The following is a 15,889-nucleotide window of genomic DNA, read 5'->3' on the forward strand; positions in this document are numbered from 1 at the left end:
GAAAGCAACAGAATATACTTTCTTCTCGAGTGCACGTGGAACATTCTCCAAGATAGATCACATACTGGGTCACAAAACAGCCCTTCCTAAGTATACAAGAATTGAGATCATACCATGCATACTTTCAGACCACAATGCGATGAAGCTTGAAATCAACCACAGGAAAAAGTCTGGAAAACCTCCAAAAGCATGGAGGTTAAAGTACACCCTACTAAAGAATGAATGGGTCAACCAGGCAATTAGAGAAGAAATTAAGAAATATATGGAAACAAAGGAAAATGAAAATTTAACAATCCAAACACATTGGGAGGCAGTGAAGGCAGTCCTGGGAGGAAAAAACATTGCAATCCAGGCCTATCTCAAGAAACAAGAAAAATTCCAAATACAAAATCTAAGAGCACACCTAAAGGAAATAGAAGCAGAACAGCAAAGACACCCCAAACCCAGCAGAAGAAGAGAAATAATAAAGATCAGAGCAGAAATAAACAATATAGAGTCTAAAAAAACTGTAGAGCAGATCAATGAAACCAAGAGTTGGTTTTTTGAAAAAATAAACAAAATTGATAAACCTCTAGCCATGCTTCTCGAAAAGAAAAGGGAGATGACCCAAATAGATAAAATCATGAATGATAATGGAATTATTACAACCAATTCCTCAGAAATACAACCAATTATCAGGGAATATGAAAAATTATATGGCAACAAACTGAACAACCTGGAAGAAATGGACAACTTCCTAAACACCCACACACTTGCAAAACTCAAACAGAAAGAAATAGAAAGCTTGAACAGACCCATAACCAGCAAAGAAATTGAATCAGTTATCAAAAATCTCCCAAGAAATAAGAATCCAGGACCAGATGGCTTCCCTGGGGAATTCTACCCCAGGGAAGCAGAGATTATACCTTCATTAAAGCAGAGATAATACGTATCTTTCTCAAGCTATTCCAAAAAATAGAAAGGGAAGGAAAACTTCCAGACTCATTCTATGAAGCCAGCATTACTTTGATTCCTATACCAGACAGAGACCCAGAAAAAAAAAAAGAGAACTACAGGTCAGTATCCCTGATGAATATGGATGCAAAGATTCTCAATAAGGTACTAGCAAATCGAATTCAACAGCATATAAAAAGAATTATTCACCATGATCAAGTGGGATTCATTCCTGGGATGCAGGGCTGGTTCAACATTCGCAAATCAATCAGTGTGATACATCACGTTAATAAAAGAAAAGATAAGAACCATATGATCCTGTCAATCGATGCAGAAAAAGCATTTGACAAAATTCAGCAACCTTTCTTAATAAAAACCCTCGAGAAATTCGGGATAGAAGGAACATACTTAAACATCATAAAAGCCATTTATGAAAAGCCCACAGCTAATATCATCCTCAATGGGGAAAAACTGAGAGCTTTCTCCCTGAGATCAGGAACACGACAGGGATATCCACTCTCACCGCTGTTGTTTAACATAGTGTTGGAAGTTCTAGAATCGGCAATTAGACACCAAAAGGAAATCAAAGGCATCAAAATTGGCAAAGATGAAGTCAAGCTTTCACTTTTTGCCGATGACATGATATTATACATGGAAAACCTGATAGACTCAACCAAAAGTCTGCTAGAACTGATACATGAATTCAGTAAAGTCGCAGGATACAAAATGTACAGAAATCAGTTGCATTCTTATACACTACTAATGAAGCAACAGAAAGACAAATAAAGAAACTGATCCCATTCACAGTTGCACCAAGAAGCATAAAATACCTAGGAATAAACCTAACCAAAGATGTAAAAGATCTGTATGCTGAAAACTATAGAAAGCTTATGATGGAAATTGAAGAAGATATAAAGAAATGGAAAAACATTCCATGCTCATGGATTGGAAGAATAAATATTGTCAAAATGTCAATACTACCCAAAGCTATCTACACATTCAATGCAATCCCAATCAAAATTGCACCAGCATGCTTCTCGAAGCTAGAACCAGCAATCCTAAAATTTGCATGGAACCACAAAAGACCCTGAATAGCCAAAGTAATTTTGAAGAAGAAGACCAAAGCAGGAGGCATCACAATCCCAGACTTTAGCCTCTACTACAAAGCTGTCATCATCAAGACAGCATGGTATTGGCACAAAAACAGACACATAGACCAATGGAATAGAATAGAAACCCCAGAACTAGACCCACAAACGTATGGCCAACTCATCTTTGACAAAGCAGGAAAGAATATCCAATGGAAAAAAGACAGCCTCTTTAACAAATGGTGCTGGGACAACTGGACAGCAACATGCAGAAGAATGAAACTAGACCACTTTCTTACACCATTCACAAAAATAAACTCAAAATGGATGAAGGATCTGAATGTGAGACAGGAAACCATCAAAACCCTAGAGGAGAAAGCAGGAAAAAACCTCTCTGACCTCAGCCATACCAATTTCTTACTTGAAACATCCCCAAAGGCAAGGGAATTCAAAGCAAAAATGAACTATTGGGACCTCATGAAGAGAAAAAGCTTCCTCACTGCAAAGGAAACAATCAAGAAAACTAAAAGGGAACCAACGGAATGGGAAAAGATATTTGCAAATGACATATCAGACAAAGGGCTAGTATCCAAAATCTATAAAGAGCTCACCAAACTCCACAACCGAAAAACAAATAATCCAGTGAAGAAATGGGCAGAAAACATGAATAGACACTTCTCTAAAGAAGACATTTAGATGGCCAACAGGCACATGAAAAGATGCTCAACGTCGCTCCTCATCAGGGAAATACAAATCAAAACCACACTGAGATATACCACCTCATGTCAGTCAGAGTGGCTAAAATGAACAAAATGGAGAGTATAGATGCTGGAGAGGATGTGGAGAAACAGGAACCCTCTTGTACTGTTGGTGGGAATGCAAACTGGTGCAGCCGCTCTGGTAAACAGTGTGGAGGTTCCTCAAAAAATTAAAAATAGACCTACCCTGTGACCCAGCAGTCGCACTGCTAGGAATTTACCCAAGGGATATAGGAGTACTGATGCATAAGGGCACTTGTACCCCAATGTTTATAGCAGCACTTTCAACAATAGCCAAATTATGGAAAAAGCCTAAATGTCCATCAGCTGATGAACGGATAAGACGTTGTTTATATACACAATGGAATACTACGTGGGAATGAGAAAGAATGAAATATGGCCCTTTGTAGCAACGTGGATGGAACTGGAGAGTGTTATGCTAAGTGAAATAAGCCATACAGAGAAAGACAGATACCATATGGTTTGACTCTTATGTGGATCCTGAGAAACTTAACAGACACCCATGGGGGAGGGGAAGAAAAAAAAAAGGTTATAGAGGGAGGGAGCCAAACCAGAAGAGACTCTTAAAAACTGAGAACAAACTGAGGGTTGATGGAGGGTGGGAGGGAGGGGAGGGTGGGTGATGGGTATTGAGGGGGCACCTTTTGGAATGAGCACTGGGTGTTTTATGAAACCAATTTGACAATAAATTTCATATTAAAAAAACTAAAAAAAATGTGAGATATATATGCATATATATATACACACACACACACATACATACACACACATACATACACACAGAATATTTGGCTCAAAAAAGAATGAAATCTTAATATTTGCAACAATGTGGATGGAGCTAGAGAGTGTTATGCTTAGTACAATAAGTTCAAGAAAGACAAATACCATATGATTTCATTCATGTGGAATTTAAGAAACAAATGAGCAAAGGAAGAAAAAAAAGAATGGGAGAGACAAATCAACAGGCTCTTAATTACAGAAAAGAAATTCTTGGTTTCCAGAAGGGAGGTGGGTGGGGGGATGCTTAAGTAGGAGATGGGGATTAAGGAGCACACTTGCTATGAAGAGCCCTGGTTGATGTAGGGAAGTGTTGAATCACTGTATTGTACACCTGAAACTAATAGAACACTGTGTTAAAATAACAGTGACAAACAGGTATGACAGAGAGACATATATTAAGAGCATACACAGTAAACTTTTTGGCCACTTCAAGGAGTTTAACAAGTTTTCCTTATAGTTGGAGTGAGGATGAAAAGAAAAAACGTTTCTACCTTTCCCTAGTCCCTTCACTCCATTATTACATGTTGCCTATGTGATTCATTTGTGTTATTTGTTTGACTCTTACAGCCATTTTAATATAAGAGTTTGATATTTCTACTGTTGAGCTACAGATAAAACATAATCACTTTGCTAATTTTAAAAGGCTTAAAAACCTAAATATTTTTTTAAATTGTAACATTACATTTGACCCTTGAACAAAACAATGTTGCTTTAATAAGAGCATCTCTTAGGTAATATCTCTAATATATACAGGGTTAAAAAAGTTCTAGTGCTGTTTTATAGTTCTGCCAAATTTAAATTTTTTAATGTTTATTTTTTAGAGAGAGACAGAGACAGAGACAGAGTATGAGCAGGGGAAGTGGGGAGGGAGAGGGAGACACAGAATCCAAAGCAGGCTTCAGGCTCTGAGCTGTCAGCCCAGAGCCCAATGTGGGGTTCGAACCCACGAACTGTGAGATCATGACTTGAACTGAAGTCAGATGTTCAACTGACTGAGCCACCTAGGCGCCCTAGTTCTGTCAGATTTTAGACAAGATTTTAAATTTGTGTGATCTTACTTAGTTAACAAATATTTATGTAGGTCATTAATGGAAAAAAAAAACACTTTCAATGAGGAGTAGCATGGTTTGATTTGTAATGATTAGCATGTTTAATTTGAAGGGTATGACTTCAAAACACTTATTAGGTTTTGAATAATTGATCGTGTAGTATTTAGGGCATACTTAACCACAGTTAACATCACCCAGCTTAAGTAATAAAATATTGCAAAAACAGTTAAATTCCCTTCTCTGTGTCCCTTCCTGAATTACCTCTACTCTCCCCCAGAGATAGTTACCATCCTGATATAGGTGTTTATCATTTCATGGATTTGTTAGTATTTTTTAAAAAAAATACAGGTGTGTATCCCTAAATAATATGCAGTATTGTTTTGCAGTTTTTAACTTTGTGTAAGTGCTATGATAAAATATATATTCTGCAACATACTTTTGTTTGGCTTTATGTACTTGTGAAATTTGTTCAAGCTAATAAGTATAGCTCTAGCTTATTCATTATTAGTGACATATGATATTCCATTGTTAAATTCTATTTATTATCAAATAACTGCCTATCCAGGAAATTCAAAAATGTGTTAAGAAACCCAAGTTGAACAGTCGTCTAATTATTATAATGATTTTCATGACTATTAAACTAATTTTATTATCAGTAAGGAAAAAATATTGATGTTTAACATGGAGCATAAATATGTTTCCTGTTGCCTTTGTATCAGTAATTTAAAAATAAATAAATATTGTGCTGATTCAATAGTGAGATGCTGTTTATCTGAATTCTACTTAATTTGGAGGTAGTAGGTAGGAAAAGAAAGAATATCCATATCGAATAGTAACATGTGATGCAGGAGACTTGTAAAATAGGTAGGGGATTGCTAGGGAGGTTCTGGTCTCAATTGTGATGAAGTGATTTGGTTTGTTATGCCTAAGGAACCTGTTCAATGAGTGGTTTCATCTTAATGGGCCACACACTGGTGAAAAGCATAAAAACAATGTAATCATAATGATATCTTTCAAAAGTTTATCACTTAGCCAGGTAGCACCTTAGCCCAAAAGTTTCTGGTCATCTGGCTTTTACTCCACTTAACCATAACAATTAGAGAAAGGAGATAAGTGAGAAATGTGTCTGCTACTAATTACCTATGAATGGCCTGCCCTGTATGGTATTGGTGTAATACAGAGGACAGTAAGTACAGAAAACAATGCACAGTGCACGTTAACTTGCCAAAGTGAGTGCAACACAATGAGAACATGTACTCTTTCTGCAGTATTCCGTTATGAATGGAGGAACAATGTTGGAGTTGTGGAGAAAGGAAGTTTGGTGATAATACAGATCCAAGTCATTCGTGTATGTTTTCCATTGTGCAAAAATCTTTTTTGAAAACAGTCTAGTGATTTCTTGCTAGGAAATTCAGTTTTGTTTGAAACACTTACTGATGTTTCTCTGATAATATAACATTAGATATTTCTATTGTGTTACAATCTAACTAGAACTTGATTTTCCTTTTTTCAGATAAGACTTTTATGTGGTAGCGATTATGTTGTCATGGAAAGGTAACCAGAACTGACAACAGTTAACAAAGACAGATCTTTTCTTACCTATTTCCCAGACAGTATTCATTTTATTGACCGTTTGACAAATACAATCATATTTTATAAGTAGCAACAACTGTGTATGCTCAGTGCCTTTTTATACTATATTTACATGAAGACATTTAGGTTTTAAAAAAAGTTATTTCTATTAACTTGAGGATTTTTGATTATAAAGAAAAAGGCAGTGTGTGAATTTTCCTACGTTAAATAACATGATATTAAAAACTATATTCTTAGTGTAATACTAATAATACATTATTAGCATTTATTTTTGCCTATATATAATAGAATGTATATTTGAATTTGTATTTGCATAAAAGGCATGTTTTCATAAGTTCCAATATTTCATAGGCATAAGACAAAACTACATTAAAGTGAGAAGATATGTTGGAGATTCCACATATACAAACTTGAGGTGAATAAGTGTTTTAGCAATATAGAAACAGAATTTTTAATAATGCTATTATTAATGCTAAAATATTTGCATTTTTGGCCCAGATTCAATATCTGCATGAAGAAACTGATATTTGCAAGTGAAACATTTTCATCTGAACTTGAGAGCTTAGGCTAGAAATTAACTACTTGGTACTATTTGGAATGAAGCACTTTTTTCCTAAAGATACTATTTTTTCACTCATTTCCTCTTTTCAACATCTTTCAAGTTGTTAATCAAGTTGCCTAAGGGAGAAATCATCTCTCAAAAAAATTTAATAATTTCTTTAGGGGCTTTTCATACTTGACTTCAGTTTCTCTTACCCTTCCTAATAGATTCACCCTCTTTGTTCACCTTTCTAAAGGAGGCATTATAAGGAATCTTTCCTGCAGGGCATATACAATATCTTGTGATGTCTGATTTTTTTTCTTAGGTTAGACCCTTCATTACTAAAAGACGTCTTTTATCATCATCTATTATACTCCTTTCTCACTGCTATAAATCCTCTGTATTTTCTTAAATAGGACAGGTTACACTGGGAATCCATTTCCAATGCCATAATACTTGAATTTAGTTTATGGGTGTTTTGTTTTCCTCCTAATCTCTATAAACTCTGATAGTTGCTTGAAGAGAACTTGCCTTTTTTGTTTGCCTTGTTTGATTATTAGGCTTTAATAGTAAGTGATGAGGGAACACAGATAAAAGAAAATCTTAAAAAGCCATGGAATCCTCATTCAGTTTGGAACAAACACCTTAGCTTAAATATTTAAGTTCTTTGGTGTGTAAACACTTGCCCACAGTTTTGAATTGAGTAGGACTTGAAAGTCAGGCATTTTTAGGATAAATTTTGTTTTGGATCATGTATTGTTAAATGGTGTGCTTGATTTCAGAGCTGTTTATTACCACTTTGTTCCTCAATAACCTATCTGCAACTTTTTTTTTTTTTGGTGGATATTAAATTCAATTGAGTTTCAAGAGAGAAATAGGTAATTGTCAATTTAGAACAATTCATTTTACTTAATATCTTAAATTTAGATTTAGAAAGTGATTCATTATATTTAAATTTTTCAAATACTTGAAGCACAAAGGAAAATCACAGAGAATAATTGTCCGTTATTGATTTGAAGTCCTATAATACAGGTTGCATTTATTTTTTTATACCGGGCAATCTTTCTTCTTTTACTTACCCTGTGTGGCCTTGTTAAAGCAAATAAGTTTTCTCATTAGCTTAACAATTATGAACAACACCTTTATTTTGACATTATATTTGGTACCAGGTCATGTTATTGGATCATGACTGAGTAAGTGATAAACCATTGAGTAGTTTATATTTAACCACTTTAGTTACTCTGTAATGAAGACCCTCATCAGAGATGTTAGTTAAGGTGAAAATTATTCCTATCAGTTTTAGTCCAAGAACTCTTGTCAGTCAGTGAAGCAGCAGTCATTGTATTCTTATGGCAAGCACTTTGGTAGCTGGTTTATGAATGAATGAAGGAATTTCATTTTGTAATTAATAATATCTGAAGACAAGTGAAGATATTTGTGTTCCTAGTTGACAGCAGGCCTCTATGAAATACGGAAGCACTTCTCTGCACGTAGTATTCATTAGGAATATTGTACTTGTCTAGGTTAAGTAGCTTTAGGTGGCATACATGAATAACTATTTCAAAAATGCTTCACAGGGGCACCTGGGTGGTTCAGTCAGTTAAGCGTCAGACTTCAGCTCAGGTCATGACCTCACCACTCTTGGGTTTGAGCCCCATGTCGAAATCTGTGCTGACAGTTCAGAGCCTAGAGCCTGCTTCAGATACTATGTCTCCCTCTCTCTCTGCCCTTCCTCCACTCTCTCTGTGTCTCTTTCTCAAAAATAAATAAACATAAAAAAATTTTATTTTTAAAAAAAATTTTTTTTCAACGTTTATTTATTTTTGGGACAGAGAGAGACAGAGCATGAACGGGGCAGGGGCAGAGAGAGAGGGAGACACAGAATCGGAAACGGGCTCCAGGCTCTGAGCCATCAGCCTGATGCGGGGCTCGAACTCACGGACCGCGAGATCGTGACCTGGCTGAAGTCGGACGCTTAACCGACTGCGCCACCCAGGCGCCCCCATAAAAAAATTTTAAAAATGCTTCACAAAAATTCATTATTGTGATAGGTTATTGGGTTATCCTGTGGAATCCAAAGTTAGCAATCATAGGCAGGATTAATAAAGGAGAGAATATGTAATAGGAATGCTGTCAGGAACTAAGGCAGAACTTTGGATCTACTTTCAGTGGCTCCTTGGTCTCTTGATTTCATTCATTCATGTGTTTATTCAATAAGGGTTTATTAAACTGTGTGCCTAGGCCAGGCATTGCATCTACATCATGGAACAAGAAAGATTTGATGTATTAAAAAATGTAACCTGTAATTCACATATTGTACCATTCAGCATTTTACAGTGTACAAATCAGCGATTTTTAGTATATTCAGAGAGTTGTGCTACCGTCACCACAAATAATTTTAGAATATTTAACCAAAAGAGAAACACATCAGTAGTCAGTTTCTTTCTCCCTACCTCTCTACCTCCGGAAACCACTCTTCTGCTTTCTGTCACTATGGATTTGCCAAATCTTGATATTTCATGTAAATGGAATCATACCTTATCTTTTGTGACTGGCTTCTTTAACTTAGCATAAAATATATCCTAGGTACTTCATTCCTTTTTATTGTGGAATAATATTTTGTCATATGGATAAGAGCACATTTTATTTATTTTGTCATCATTTAATGAACATCTGGGTCTTCAATTTTTGTTTTGGGTATTGTGAATGACCCTGCTGCTTTGAACATTCACGTGCAAGTTTTTGTGTGGAGATATGTTTTTTGTGCTTGAGTTTATACCTAGGAGTAGAATTCTAGGTTATAGACTAACTCTTTAACTTGTGGAGGAGCTGCCACTTTTCCAAAGAAGCTACACTATTTTTCATTCCACTGGTGTTATGTGAATGTTCTAATTTCTTCAGGTTCTTGCCAGCACTTGTTGCTGTCTTTGGTCATAGTCATCTTAATGAGTATGAAATGGTATGCCATTATGGTTGTAATTTACATCTCTCTACTGGGTAAGAATGTTGAATAAGTTTTCAGGTACTCATTGGCCATTTGTATATCCTTTCTGGAGACGTGTCTATTCATAAGCTTTGGCCATTTTTTGATTGGATTATTTGTGTTCTTGTTGAATTGTAAGAGTTCTGTATGTATTCTAGATAAAAGTCCCTTAAATACACGATTTAAAACTATTTCCCCATTCTCTGGGTTCTTTTTTCATTATCTGGGTGGTGGTCTCTGAAGCACAAGAATTTTTAGTTTTGATGAAGGCCAGTGTATGCACTTCTTTTTTCTCCTGTGCTTTTAGGTCATAACTAAGAAGACTGCCACACTCAAGGTCACAGGAGTATTGTTTCTAAGAGTTTTATAGTTTTAGCTGTTATATTTAAGTCTATGATTCACTTTGATGTAATTTTTTATGGTGTGAGGAAGAGGTCTCTCTTCATCATTTTACATGGGAATGAATATTCTGTTTTCCCAGCTCAACGCCTATTTTTCAAATGTGAAAAATAATCACCTGAAGTGCTTTTTAAAATGCAGATTCGGGTTTAGTACTGGGACCTGGGGTAGTGGGGCGGGGGGTCTGCTTTTCTACAAAGCTTGGAAGTGATGCTGCTGATAGTGATCCTGGGACTATATTTTGACCAGCCAGGGAATAGACAACTACTTAACAAGCACTTGAAAATGCGTTCTAACTACATCTGCTCAGAATGCAACTCTGGACTGCTTTTCTTACTGCTCCCACTTAGTGGCAGACGATAACTTCTCTACTGCTGAGACCACATCCTATTAGGTCAACTTAAAGAGTGAAGATAGTTAAGTAGCATCACTAAGGCTGAATTTTTAATTCCCAGCAAAGATGACTGTGGAGCTACATTGGGACCAGGTGTTCAGTTCTTACGCTTGTCAACTATGGACAGGGGTTTGGCTTGTTGATGGCTCATTGTATAGGTGGTAGATATCAGAGAAGAGAGTTATAGGCTGTCTAGAGACTGAATACTGTTCTAATTTCAGTGATCTGGTAATCTTTCCCCTTTAAATTTGGGAATTTCTACATGGCAGTAAGAATGAGAAAATCTTCACATGACTGTTAATGAGTAATTTTGAGCTGATACAGGGGAAATAGAGTTTTCCTTGAATACCAGTTAACCTCTATCCACATTTTATCTTCAGCAACACTGGGTGGTTTGTGTGATTTCAGTAATGGCTGTTAATGGAAGGCACGCAGTCCTGGTGCAAATGCCTTGGAGAGGGCAATCACTGGTGAGGTACTGAGCCTTTGTAGAGGCTTTCTCTTCAGTAGACTGAGAATAATAGCTGTTATGCAGAGACATTTTAATGACTGTTTCTGAAGCAGAGTGTAGGTGCTGAATGTGTTAGTTTTCCTGCCTTCCTACTTCCAACAAAGATTTTTAGTGATTTACATATAAATGACCAAGTATATAATAGGGCCATTAAATTAAGGATAAAACAAAAGCTGTCTAATGGAAAGAGGACATAGTTTTTTTTATAAAATCAAGTCTAAAGATGGCTACTCTAGGTGAATAAAATTATAACTATGAGCTTTTTGGCAAACATTATAAGATTTTTTTTAACGTTTATTTATTTTTTTATTTTATTTTTTTTTTTTAATTTTTTTTTTCAACGTTTATTTATTTCTGGGACAGAGAGAGACAGAGCATGAACGGGGGAGGGGCAGAGAGAGAGGGAGACACAGAATCTGAAACAGGCTCCAGGCTCTGAGCCATCAGCCCAGAGCCTGACACGGGGCTTGAACTCATGGACCGTGAGATCATGACCTGAGCCGAAGTCGGACGCTTAACCGACTGAGCCACCCAGGCGCCCCTTGGCAAACATCATAAAAAGAAAAACATAGATAGGTCTTAGTATGTAAACATAAAAAATGTATACTAGTTTGTTAAGAGAGAGAAAAATCTATCTTTTAAAATTAAATTTTAATGATTTAGGATAATTAATAAGAAAAATAGAATGACCTAATTCACAATGTTTAAAAAATAACAAATGGTAGACTTTTTTCTATTATGGTCCATAAAATTCTAACCTCTGCCCATTGCCCAATTTCAGACTTTTAGGTATTTATTAAATCAGCATCCTACTCTCACTTACCAAAATCTGTATTAGTTTCCCCTTGCTGCTGTAACTAAATGCAACAGATTTTGTAGCCTAAATACAAGTTTATCATCTTACAGTTGTAGACATCCAAAGTCCAAAATGGGTCTCACTGGGCTAAAATCAGGATATAAGAAGGCTGAGTTGTTTCTCTAGGCTCTAGGGAGAATCTGTTTTCTTGTCTTCTTTGGTTGCTATAGTTTGCATATTTGGCTTCTTGTCTTTTTCTTCCATCTTCAAAGTCTGCAACATCAGCCTGGTCCTTATCACTTTTCCATTTTTTTAAGTTTATTTATTTATTTTGAGAGAGAGAGAAAAAGCACGAGTCATGGAGGGGAAGAAAGTGCGAGAGAATCCCAACCAGGCTCTGCACTGTCAGTGCAGAGAGCCCCATGAGGGACTCAAACTCACAAACCATGAGATCATGACCTGAGCTGAAGTCAGTCACTTAACTGACTGAGCCACCCAGGTACCCCATCTCTTTACCATTTTTATTGGTTCTCTCTGCCTCCATCTTCTGTTTTTATGGACCGCTGTGATCATACTCGTTTTACCTTCCAATTCCAGGATAATCTCCCTACTTAAAATTCACCTGATGGGTAATCTTAATACCATCTTCTACCTTAATTTCCCTTGTCACATAAACTAACACATATACAGATTTCAGGAATTAAGAAATAGGCCTGTCTTTTTGAGGGGGTTGGGTGGACATTTTTCAGCCTATGATAATGACCACTTTTGATACTAATCCTTGACAAAGTCTGTGAATACCATACTCATTTCTGGTTGTGGAAGGTATATCTGTAAGGGGCTTAATAAATAGAATGTAAGTATATAACTTTTAGTTTTATATAATCTAAGAATTAAGAGATTTTAGAGAAATGGATATTTATGCCTAGCCTCTTTTTTCACTTGTAAACATTGGTTGTCTCAGTTTGCCTTCTCTTCGGAGTTATATATCTGATCTTCTGAGGCAAGATTTGGATTTTTAAATTAGAATCACTTGATCAACCAGTTTTACCACATCTATCTAATGACTATTCACTGTCTTTTTCTTTCTTATGAGTGAAAAACAATGGTCTTTTAGTGAAAAGAGTGAAGTACTTATTGCAAGGATATTGACTTTTATATATCACATAATAAATATACTGGATCCCTTTTATAGTACAAAGAATAAGTTGTCACAGTGCCAGTAAGCCTGCAAATACATTTGGTAATCAACACCTGCTGGGATTTCTTCATTTACCCATTCATCATCTGTTGAGCATCTAATATTGGAGATTTAGTAGTGAGGCCTGACTCACATGGTATCCAAAGAAAATTGGTTTGCCGAGAGGAGAATAGTATGAACCTTACTATCAAATATGCTCCCCAAACTGTACAAGTTCCTAAAATAGATTGTTTGAATATTTTTATTGACAGGCAAAAAAAACTTATTTAAAAATTAAAATACAGAAATTCAATTTCTAACTTAAAATTTTTTCTTGCCATTTTAACAATTTTATTACACAATGTTGTATACTTGTCAGAGTCAAAAATAATGGTAACAGTTACCTTGGTAACAAACTATTTTATACCATGTACTACATGCTAGGTCCCTTTTATAGCTGTGAAAACTGATGCAGAGAGAAACTCATAAGTGGTGTTGCCGCTTGAATCCAATAGTCCGGCAGAATGGCTTTAGATTCTATGCAGGTAAACACTCAATAAGCTGCCAGTTTGTGGTATGATGCATATTCAGACAGCCTACAACTGTGTTTTAACAAAATTATTGCTACAATAATGTAAAATCCTGACATCTCAGAATATATTCTATAAATGCTAGATAAAACATTGTTTTTCATATTAATACATGTAATCTGTATTTGTTACTGCAGTTGTTATTTTCTGGTAAAAATCAACCTCATGATTCTGTAAGTATTAAACTGTCTGTGTCCTTCCCTATAAAAATAGTATGCTAGCCTCATGAATGATTGGTACTTTGGGTAGATCATGAACTCAGTACAAAATCAATGATGCTTATGAGGTTCTCCTTTATTTCCTCAGTCTCCTAGGGTCTGGGATTAATGACGAGATATTTGAATCTTGTTTCTTTATAAAGAGTTTTATTTTCTTCACTTTGTTCTTTTAACAAGTTGCTCACTATTCTTATTTATTATTTATTTTATTTTTTTTTAATTTTTTTTTCAATGTTTATTTATTTTTGGGACAGAGAGAGACAGAGCATGAACGGGGGAGGGGCAGAGAGAGAGGGAGACACAGAATCGGAAACAGGCTCCAGGCTCTGAGCCATCAGCCCAGAGCCCGACGGGGGCTCGAACTCACGGACCGCGAGATCGTGACCTGAGCTGAAGTCGGAGGCTCAACCGACTGCGCCACCCAGGCGCCCCTATTCTTATTTTTTAGATGGAAATTTTTTTCTTTAAGTTTTGAATTTATCCTTACTATGTTCTTTTATTCTCCATCAAGTCAATAATTTGTCTGTAAGTTCTTGATTTTCTTTATTGAGGAATTTAAAAAATTTAATTATTTTCTCTTCTGTGTTGCCTGTATTGTTCATTTTCATAAATAACTGTTGGCCTCCTTATTTATTTTCTGCGTCTCTTTACTAGCCTTTTAGTTTTTATGTTTGTTGCCTTTTTTGCTTTAACTTGTGGAAATATGTTTTTAAATTATCACTCACATTACCTACCTTTGTCCAGTCTATTATCCAGTTTTCTAATTAAAATTTTTATTTTGTTATTTTTACTCAATAATGAAGATGAACTGAGAATCAAGAAAATAGTGTCAGTTGGTTATTAACTGGAGATAAAGAGACAATTTAAAAACTGAAAGTTCTGTGGCACCTCGGTGGCTCAGTCAATTAAACATCTGACTCCTGATTTTGGCTCAGTTCATGTTCTCATGGCTCGTGGGTTCCAGCTCCATGTCAGGCTCTGTGGTGACAGTGTGGAGCCTGCTTGGGATTCTCTCTCGCCCTCTCTCTCAAAATAAATAAATAAAATACAGTTTAAAAATGGAAATTTCTATTATGGATCTTGATTCTGAGAACATTTCCCTTCATATACCAATGGTTTGTTGATAACATTTTATATTCCTGGCTTTATGGGTTTACTTATACAATTTGCTGATAGACACATAATAGTAAGACAATAAATGCCCTTATTGTAGAGTTTTAAAATAATCTGTGCACAGTATTTGGAAGACTTAAAAGTTATGGGGTGCCTGTGTTACTCAGTTGGTTACGCATCCAACTTCGGCTCAGGTCATGATCTCATGGTTTGTGAGTTCGAGCCCCATGTTGTTCTCGCTGCTCTCAGCGCAGAGCCCTCTTCAGATCCTCTGTCTCCCTCTTTCTCTGCACTCCCCCATCTTTCTCTGTCTCTCTCTCTCTCTCTCTCTCTCTCTCACACACACACACACACACACACACACACACACACATAACATATCTCAGGCTGCCAGGGTGGCTCGGTTGAGCATCTGACTTCAGCTTAGGTCATGATCTTGCAGTTCACGAGTTTGAACCCCACGGTGGGCTCTATGCTGACAGCTCAGAGCCTGGAACCTGGTTCGGATTTTGTGTCCCCCTCTCTCTCTCTGACCCTTCCCCCTCATACCCCCCTTCTCAAAAATAAATAAGACATTAAATGATATATATCTCAGTAATATAAAAATAATATGATTAAGATGGTTGATCTTAGAGACAAAGAGGAAATTATAGGTTCCAGAAAAACAGTAAATTCTCACCTTTGGTACATTTTGAAGGTACTACCCATGTTTTCAACCAAAAGAAATCTATAATAGAATGAGCTAGTAATTGATTTCTTTAAAGGAGTGATTATTTCTGAAGTGTGGGCAAAGGAGAGTAAGAGGGGAAATATTTTCCCTTTTTATTTTAAACACCTTTGTTTACTTAAATATTTTAGTTGCAGGTGACAGCATAATAACCATCTTTATTATATGTTTTTAAGTATATAGTTTAATGATTAATATCTGTATGCACTGCAAAG

The 15,889-nt window shown here is 36.0% G+C and overlaps 1 protein-coding gene across 1 annotated transcript in view; it reads left to right on the plus strand.

The window, feature by feature from the left end:
• The window catches only part of IL1RAPL1 (interleukin 1 receptor accessory protein like 1), a 1,368,310-nt gene that overhangs the window by 304,865 nt on the left and 1,047,556 nt on the right, over window positions 1–15,889 (plus strand). The gene's annotated exons all lie outside the window — the stretch shown is intronic.

The sequence above is a fragment of the Leopardus geoffroyi genome, chromosome X, assembly GCF_018350155.1.
Source record: "Leopardus geoffroyi isolate Oge1 chromosome X, O.geoffroyi_Oge1_pat1.0, whole genome shotgun sequence".
Lineage (NCBI taxonomy): Eukaryota > Metazoa > Chordata > Mammalia > Carnivora > Felidae > Leopardus > Leopardus geoffroyi.